The sequence below is a fragment of the Urocitellus parryii genome, chromosome 9 (assembly GCF_045843805.1).
Source record: "Urocitellus parryii isolate mUroPar1 chromosome 9, mUroPar1.hap1, whole genome shotgun sequence".
Lineage (NCBI taxonomy): Eukaryota > Metazoa > Chordata > Mammalia > Rodentia > Sciuridae > Urocitellus > Urocitellus parryii.
The window spans coordinates 51,482,955-51,492,508 of NC_135539.1; the positions used below are offsets into that span (position 1 = coordinate 51,482,955).

The 9,554-nt window shown below is 41.7% G+C and overlaps 1 pseudogene; it reads right to left on the minus strand.

The window, feature by feature from the left end:
• Positions 1–1,026: 1,026 nt before the first annotated feature.
• On the minus strand, positions 1,027–1,814 carry LOC113192250 (large ribosomal subunit protein eL8 pseudogene; annotated as a pseudogene).
• Positions 1,815–9,554: the final 7,740 nt, after the last annotated feature.

Below are 9,554 nucleotides of genomic sequence, written 5' to 3' on the forward strand. Positions count from 1 at the left end.
ATAATACCTTGCATAGGCAAAGACATCTACAGATGGAGAGTGAAAGGATGGGAAAAAACATAATGCAATGAAATTAGAAATCAATGAGAAAATAACAAATAGAAGCTACTCTAATACCTAGAGACTAAATAATATCCTATTGAATGACAAATGGATAGCAGAAGAAATCAGGGATGAAGTTTAAAAAAATACTTAGAGGTAAATGAAAATAGCAATACAACATATCAAAATCTCAGGGACATTGTTAAGGCAGTGCTAAGAGGAAAGTTTATTGCATTGAACTCATTCAGTAAAAGAATAGAAAGTCAATAAATAAAAGTCCCAACATTACATCTCAAAGCCCTAGAAAAAGCAGAACAAATCAACACCAAAAGAGTAGAACATAGGAAGTAATTAAAATCAGACCTTAAACCAATGAAATTGAGACAAAAGAAACAATCCAAAAAATTGACAAAACAAAAAGTTGTTTCTTTAAAAAAAATAAATAAAATTGATAAACTCTTAGCCAAACTAAAAAAGAGAAAGAGAAAAAACACAAATTACTAAAATTCATGATGAGAAAGGATATATCACAACTGACAAAACTGAAATACAAATGATAATCTGAACCTATTTTGATGATTTATACTCTAAAAAACAGAAAATCTTAGAGACACCAACAAATTTCTAGAGACATATGACTAACACAAATGGAATCAGGAAGACATAGAAAATTTAAACAGATCAATTTCAAGAAATGAAATTGAAGATGACATTAAAAGTCTACCAAAAAAGAACAGCCCAGGACCAGGACCAGATATATCCTCAGCTGAGTTCTCTCAGACCTTCAGAGAGAAAAAAGTAGGGAACCCTTCTAAACTCATTATATGAAGTGAGTATCACCTTGATATTAAAATCAGACAGACACATCAAGGAAATAAAATTTCAGACCAATGTTCCTAATGAACATAAATACAAAAATTCTTTTTTTTTCCTGGATGAAGGGCAGTTTATTACTTTTATGTACAGAAACCCAATAGCATACATTTATCCCAGTTCTGTGGGGAGTTCTTCAGCCTTTGCCTTCTCCAGCTTGGCAATACAAGCCACAGAGTTTGGACCCAGGACATTGTCTCCCCAGTAGCAATGGATCTCATCATGTCTATCATTGTAGTCTGGTTCTGATAGTTTCTACCAGCTTAGCCAGAGCTCCTTTGTCTTCCAAATTAACCTGAGTGCAGGTAGCAGTGGTGCACCTCTTCCTGTGAACCAGACATCCCAACCTGGCCTTCCGCTTGATGGTACAGTAAGGGACTCCTGTCTTTCCACACAGTGTGGGCAGGGAGACAACCAGCTCCATAGGATCCACATCATGTGCGATCACCACCAGCTGAGCCTTCTTGTTCTCCTTCTTGTTCCCTGCTCGAAGGAATGGCCATCTCTTTGTGGGGACATCCCCTTTGCCAACAGCCTTCTTCTAAGCCTGGGCCAACAGCCTCTGCTCCTTCTCCTGTTTCATCTCTAGTCTGTACTTGTGGGCAAGCTTAAGCATCTGGGTGGCTATTTGGCAGTCCAAGGCCTGGGTGAACTGGTCAATCACAGGAGGCACTTTAAGTTGCTTATAGAGAAGATAGCCCTTTGCTGCTGCAGCTGGATGTAGTGGGGCCATTTTACAAAGTGGGGACGGTCCCTTTGGGCTGGATGTCCTGTCTGATGTTGAAGTTTTTTGGCCTCTTTTTGTATAGTAGTTTCACCACATTCTTGGCTTCCTGTTTCTTGACCACAGTGGGGGCCCATGCTACCTTCTTCCTCTTGGCCTTCTTTCCTTTGGGCATCTTGGGCAGCTGGAGGAGATAAAGCCAAAATTCTTAATAAAATACTGGCAAATCACATACAAAAACATATTAAGAGCTTGGTGCCATGGCGCACTTCTGTAATCCCAGCCGCTGGGGAGGCTGAGACAGGAGGATTGTGAGTTCAAAGCCAGCCTCAGCAACAGCGAGGTGCTAAGCAACTCAGTGAGACCCTGTCTCTAAATAAAATACAAAATAGGGCTGGGGATGTGGCTCAGTGGTTGAATGCCTCAGAGTTCAATCCCTGTACCCCCTCCCCCCAAAAATTAAAAAGATAGTGCACCATGATCAAATGGGGTTCATCCCAGGGTTTCAAAGTTGGTTCAACATACAGAGATCAATAAATGTAATTCATCACATCAATAGTCTTAAAGACAAGAATCACGTGATTCTCTCAATAGATGCTGAAAAAGAATTTGACAAAATATAGCATCCATTCATGTTCAAAACACTAGAAAAACTAGGGATAGTAGGCACATACCTCAACATTGTAAAAGCTATATATGCTAAACCCAAGGCCAATATCATTCTAAATAGACAAAAATTGAAAGCATTCTCTCTAAAAACTAGAAGAAGATAGGGATGTCCTGTTTTACCACATCGATTTAACATAGTCCTGGAAACTCTAGCCAGTGCAATTATACAAAGGAAAGAAATTAAAGGGATACAAATAGGAAAAGAAGTACTCAAACTATCCCTGTTTGCTGACAACATGATTCTATAATTAGAAGACCCAAAAAATTCCACCAGAAAACTTCTTGAACTTAGTAACACCCATAAATCAACTGAAAGAGAAATTAGGAACAATATCCCATTCACAATAGCCTCAAAGAAAATAAAATAGTTGGGAATCAATCTAACAAAAGAGGTGAAAGACCTCTACAATGAAAACTACAGAAAGCTAAAGAAAGAAATTGAAGAAGATCTTAGAAGATGGAAAGATCTAGTATGTTCTTGGATATACAGAATTAATATTGTCAAAATGGCCACACTACCAAAAGCACTATACAGATTCAATGAAATTTCTAAGGTTCTGATGATGTTCTTCATAGAAATAGAAAATGCAGTCATAAAATTCATTTGGAAAAATTAGAGGCCCAGAATAGCCAAAGCAATCCTTAGCAAGAAGAGTGAAGCAGGAGGCATCACAATACCAGACCTTAAATTATACTACAGAGACATAGTGGCAAAAACAATATGGTATTGGCATCAAAACAGACATGAAGACCGATGGTATGGAGTAGAAGAAATACAGACAAACCCACATAAATACAGTTGTCTCATATTGGACAAAAGCACCAAAAACATTCAATGGAGAAAAGATAGCCTCTTCAACAAATGGTGCTGGGAAAAAATGAGATCTACATGTAGCAGAATGAAACTGAATCTCTATCTCTCACCCTACACAAAACTCAACTCAAAGTGGATCAAGGACCTAGGCATTAGACTGCACCTACTAGAAGAAAAAGTAGGCCCAAATCTCCATCATGTCAGCTTAGGAACTGAATTCCTCAACAAGACTCCTAAAGTCCAAGAAGTAATATCAAGAATCAATAAATGAGGCCTGGGGTTGTGGCAGAGCTCTTGCCTAGCATGTGTGGGGCACTGGGTTTGATCCTCAGCACCACATATTAAAAAATAAATAACAAAGGTACATCAACAACCAAAAAGTATTTTAAAAAAGAATCAATAAATGGGATTATATCAAACTAAAACCGTCTTCACAGCAAAGGAAACAATCAAGAACATGAAGAGAGAGCCTACAGAATGGGAGAAAAATCTTTGCTACCTGCACCTCAGATACAGCATTCATCTCCAAGATGTATAAAGAACTCAAAAAATTTAACACCAAAAAAACAAATAACCCAATTAATAAATGGGCAAATAAACTGAACAGACACTTCACAGAAGAAGAAATATGAATGGTTAACAAATATATGAAAAAATGTTCTACATCACAAGCAATTAGAGAAATGCAAATTACAATTACACTGCAATTCTACCTCACTGCAGTCAGAATGGTAATTATCAAGAATACAAGTAACAATAAATATTGATGAGTATATAAGGAAAATGTACACTCATACATTGCTGGTGAGACTGCATATTGGTGCAATCACTCTGGAAAGCAGTATGGAGATTCCTCAGAAAACTTTAAATTGAACCACCATTTGACCCAGTTATCCCACTCCTTGGCATATACCCAAAGGTCTTAAAATCAGTATACTGTAGTGATGCTGCCACATCAATATTCATAGCAGCTCAATTCACAATAGGTAAGCTATGGAACCAACCTAGGTGCCCTTCAATAGACAAATGGAACCAGGCTGGGTCGAGCACACCTATAATCCCACTGGCTCAGGAAGCTGAGGCAGGAAGATGGCAGTTCAAATCCAGCCTCAGCAAAAAGCAAAGAGCTAAGCAACTCAGTAAGACTCTGTTTCTGAATAAAATACAAAATAGGGATGGGGATATGACTCAGAAATTGAGTGCCTCTGAGTTCAATCCCTGGCACCGCCCCCAAAAAATAATGAATGGATAAAGAAAATGGGATACACATGCACAATGGAATATTACATAGCCATAAAGAGAAATGAAATTATGGCATTTTCCAGTAAATAGATGGAACTGGAGATTCTCATGTTAAGTCAATCCCAAAGAATCAAAGGCCAAATGTTCTCTCTGATATGTGGATGCTGATTCACAATAGGCAGTGGGGGTGAGGAGAGGGAGGAGTTGGAGGTTCACCAGATTGGACAGGGAGAAATGGGGGGAAAGGAAGGGGGATGGGAATGGGAAAGAGTAGAATGAATCGGACATAACTTCCCTGTGTCCATGAATACATATGAATACATAATCAGTGTAACTCCACACTATGTACACACCACAAAAATTGGAATTTATATTCCATATATGTATGATATGTCAAAATACATTCTACTGTCATGTATAACTAAAAAGAACAAATAAAACAAAAACAAAAAACTCCTTAAAACTATAAACTACCAGGAAAATAGCTAAAAATTTTTATAATCTTGGCATAGTCCAAAATTTCTTAGCAATTATGCTAAAACTCTGATCCAAAAAATTTTTAAAAAGATAAATTAAAACATTTGCCCTTCAAAAGACTTTATGAACCAGGCATGTGGGGTGCACACCTTTAATCCCAGCAGCTGGGGAGGCTGAGGTAGGAGGATTCCAGGTTCAAAGCAAGCCTCAGCAACTTAGCAAGGCCCTAAGCAACTTAGAGAGACCCTGTCTCAGAATTAAAAATAAACAAAAGGCTGAGGATGAAACTCTGTGGAAAAGCACCCCTGGGTTCAATCCCAGTACCCTCCCCCATTCCAAAAAAGCAGACATTATGAAGAAAATGAGAAGACAAGCCACAAACAAAAGAAAATATTTGCAAATCATCTATCTGGTAATGGACTTATGCAGATAATATAAATATTTTTTTAATTCTCAAAACTTGCAAATCAATTCAATTTTTTTAAATGAACAAGGTATTTGAACAGATATTTCACCAAAAAAGATACCTAGATGGCAAATGAACACATCAAACTGTACTCAACATCGTTAGTCATCAGGAAGATGCAAATTAAAGCCATGAGAACAGACTGAAATACCATGAAATACTTAATAGAATGTGAGAAGAGGACACGGCAATGCTAAGTGGCGACAAGAACAGAGAGTGAGTAGGGAGAACCAGAATTCTTCCACGTTGCTATGGGGATGCAAAATGGTATGTCCACCTTGGAAAACAGTTTGGTGGTTTCTTATAAAAGGTAAACACTTAGGACAGAACCAGTAATCTCACTCCTGGGTATTTTCCCAAATGAAATGAAAGCCATGTTAGTTCAAAAACCTGTATGCAAATGTTTCTAGCAGCTTTGTTCATAATTGTGAAAAACTGGAAACAGCTCAAAGGTTTCTCAGTGGTGGAAAAGGGAAACTAGGGTTCATCCACACATTAGAATTATAATTAACAAGAAAAGGGAACCATATGAATGAAGCAAAACTAAAAGAGAACTGATTCAAAAACTAATGATAACATGCACGTTAGTTCTAGAGGAGACAAATTTACAATGGCAGAAAACAGACAGCAGTTTCCAGAGACTGACGATGGGAAAGGGCTTTGGGATAGTTTTGAGAGGTAGGGAACTGATGATGAAATGTTGAATCCAGTAGATTCAAGAGCGGCCAACCTACACCCTGCACCTCTGGTTAATGTGCATCTCTGGCCCTACTGAATTCTGCTCCTGGGGAATTCCCAAGGATTACTGTGAATATCTGGCTTCCCTGTCCCTTACCTGCTTTAACGCACTCTCTAAAATGCACATGTGCATGCATATGCACGTGTGCGCACACACACACACACACACACACACACACACATACACTCATACAGACTCAACTCTTTTCTTTCTCATCTTTCCTTCCTAATTTTCTGCTGCCCAGGCTTTCTCCAAAGAGTCCCTGGCTCCTGCCTCACCTCAGAGTGAATAGAGATGAGCTCTTGAAGAGAGCTTGCACAGTGTCCAGTCACCTCACAGATCAGTCAAGCTTTTATGGGCTGACCCAAAATGCTAAATGACCAACAAGCAGAGCATGATTTGTACAGGGAAATAACCAAATGAATAACACACACACTCGGAACACACCATAGCCCTAAACTGAGAGATGTCTAAATGGTTTTATTGGAACAACTTATTCCTTTTGTGGGTGCAGAACCAACCAGAGAAGAAGGCAGGTCTAGTAGGGAGCCTGGAACTCATCTTGTCCCCACTATGTGTCCTAGAGGTGAGACATTGCAAAGCTGAGCATCAGCAAGCCTGTCAAACATCAAACACTAGAGCCTATTGGGGTTTATCTTCTTCTTTCTGCTCCCCCCACCTGCTTCCTTCTGGTTCCAACACCCTGGAACCTTCTCTAAACTCACTGTACCAGCAACGCTTCTTGGGAAGTCTCATGAAAACTCTTCCATAACAAGCTGCAAAGCATCATGATAGTGAACTTGGATTTGACCTTTATTAGGAAAAAAAAAATCCTACCCCAACTTCTCATTTTAGGATTGCAGAAGTGTGGATTAATCAGTTTGGAGATAGGGCAGCAACTTGTTCATCTAAAATCATCAAATCCGTTGGTGATCCCCACCTGTGTGTGAAGGAGTCTTCATCTCCCCATCCCAGCACGAGCCCCCATACTCCACTGACTTGGCCTTGGCCTGTTTTTCCAGATACTAAAGACCATCATGCTGCAGATATCCAGACCACTGATGATCACCAGGGCTTTAGCCCTGCTGTCACAACTCATTAATGTGAGATGAATCTCTTATTGATATACTGTTTAAAAGGCCCTCCCTGACTGAATATCCCTAGGGAAACATCCCAGTCTTCTAGACCAGAACATCTGGCTCAACAAAACAAAACAAAGCAAAAAACAAACATGCCAACTTGTCCTGAGTAGGGACAGTAACAGCTGGAATCCCTTGGCTCTGGGATAAAGTGGAGGAGCCATGCTGTCTTTTCAACCCTGGTTGTAGTTCAGCACTGAGATCTGCAGCACCATCACCATGGTGCAGCTAGAGGGCAACTCAACATGGAAGACAGCATTAAATGCCCTGGAAATCTCCGCCTAGCTAGAATGGCTCAGGGGTTCCCGAAAGCCTTCAGATCAAGTACAAACCCTCAAATCATGGCTGAGCTCCTCCACAGATTCCTCCAGCCAGTGGGTCATGCCCTACATGCCCTACATACCCTCATTCTCTGGCTTAAAATGCACCCTCACCACCATTTCCTCCCTGCCTCCCAGCCCAGCCAAGCCTCCGAATCCTTCCATTGCTTCTCTCCCACCTGGCTAGGCTCACTTAGATGCCCCATCCTGTGTCTTTTCAGGGAGGTTAACACAGCATACCCAGGCTGCGCCTAATCCCTGCCTCCTCTTCTGGTCTGCCAGCTCCCAACGGTGTCAGGAAACAGTGCCACAAACTAGTGTCTTTCATCTGTGTCCAAAGATGAAAGGGCCTCCCATCCTAAGCAGGTCTTTAAAAATAGGTCAGACTCTCCTCTGCCTGCTTAGCCTACAGGAGGGCAGGGGCAAGGCTGACATGACCCCTTAAGGTGAAACTAAATATTTATCAAGCCATGAGGAACAGGGAGTCAGTTATGATGTGGCTTAGGAGAACAAGTAACTTTCCTTTGATGCTGGGTTTGTAAAGCACCCACAATGGAGAATCCCAAGAAATGTCCTGGTCCTCTCAGAGTCTCATTTAGCAGCGCAGGCCTGAGCATTTAATCCTCGTGTTTGTAACACATTCAAGGGGGACGTCCACGTCATACAGAATTTACCTCTGCAGAGTGTCTGTGTGAGTGCGCCCTGGGTATCTGGGCCATCTGACGCAGGGCAAAAAGAGCTGCTGGGGATTTTTAAATGAGATCACCAATGAGTCACCAGTCACAGGGGCTTCTCCTGTGCTGCTGCAGGGTTCCAGCTCTCCACAAATAACTGTGACAAAGAGGATTTTTGGAACATCTCAGTTTGTGCCTGCTCTGCCCTGGACTCCCACAGTGGGGTCTGGAAGCAAAGGCCACAGGACAGTGCTCAGGAGAACCATGAAACCTAAGTGGCACCAGAGGTTGGGGCTAGTCCAGTGGGAGAAGATGAGAGGCAGTGGAGTCTGAGGCCTCAAGGAAAGCATGGAATGGAGTCAGCCCTGGTCTTCAAAAAAAGTCCCTTAAACTCTTAAGATCTCAGTGTTCTTGCCTGTGGTCTCAGTGGGGTGGGAGACAATCTTTACGATAAGATGAGAAAATGTATGTGAAAGCAGCTGTGCAGCATGACAGATTCTGAGGTCCCTTCCAATCTTAAAGTGCATGTTTTAGTAAAATGGAGACTCAGAGGAGCCAGTGGCTTGGTGTCTTGGCAGAGAGGGAGAGAGCTAACTGGCGCAGGGATAGCATGGGAGAGGAAAGAGCTAGAGAGAGCAAGTTGTCTTCCCAATGACACAAGCACATGGCAATGACAAGGGGCTGATTTGACACATGGGCTGCACAAATATAGAGAACTTTAAGCACATCACGTGTGTGGTCCACAATATCTAAGATACCTCCTTGGAAAGCTGGGTTCTATCAAGCCTAAGATCTGAGTCCACGACAACTGATCTTTTAAGTACAGCCAAGTGCAGCAAGCCCAGAAACCAATACTCTGTGGCTGCCATAGGCACAGGCATACAAGGTTACAAGGGCCTCAGGAGAGCAGTGCTTGTAGTGCAAAACCACAACTTGCTCACGTCATACAGTGAGGTAGTTGCAAAGGGGACTTTCCAAAATCCCTGACATTGAGGGGAAGCAGTGGGATCTTCATCACCGTGGAGACCTGAGGCCAAACAAACCAAGAAGGAGAGGCACTGAGGAGGCCATTGCAGTAGTCCAGCTGTGGGAGAGGGACTGAGCTCTAACCGTTAGCCCTTCCAGCCCGGAAGTTCTTCTAAGCCTGCTCCAGGAAAATGTTGCCTGTCCTTGTAGGACCCCTGAGCATCGACAAAGGCTATTCCCTCAGTCAAGACAGAAGTTGGACAACAGATTGTTTCAGGTAGAGAAGAAAGAATTTGGAGAGGGGTCAAGGCTGAGCATAGGGTCAAGCAAGGAAAGGAAGAGAGGCCCGGATGCCTGCCCACATCTTACACACCATAATTGTGAGGGCGGCAAAGCCCAGAAAATTCTT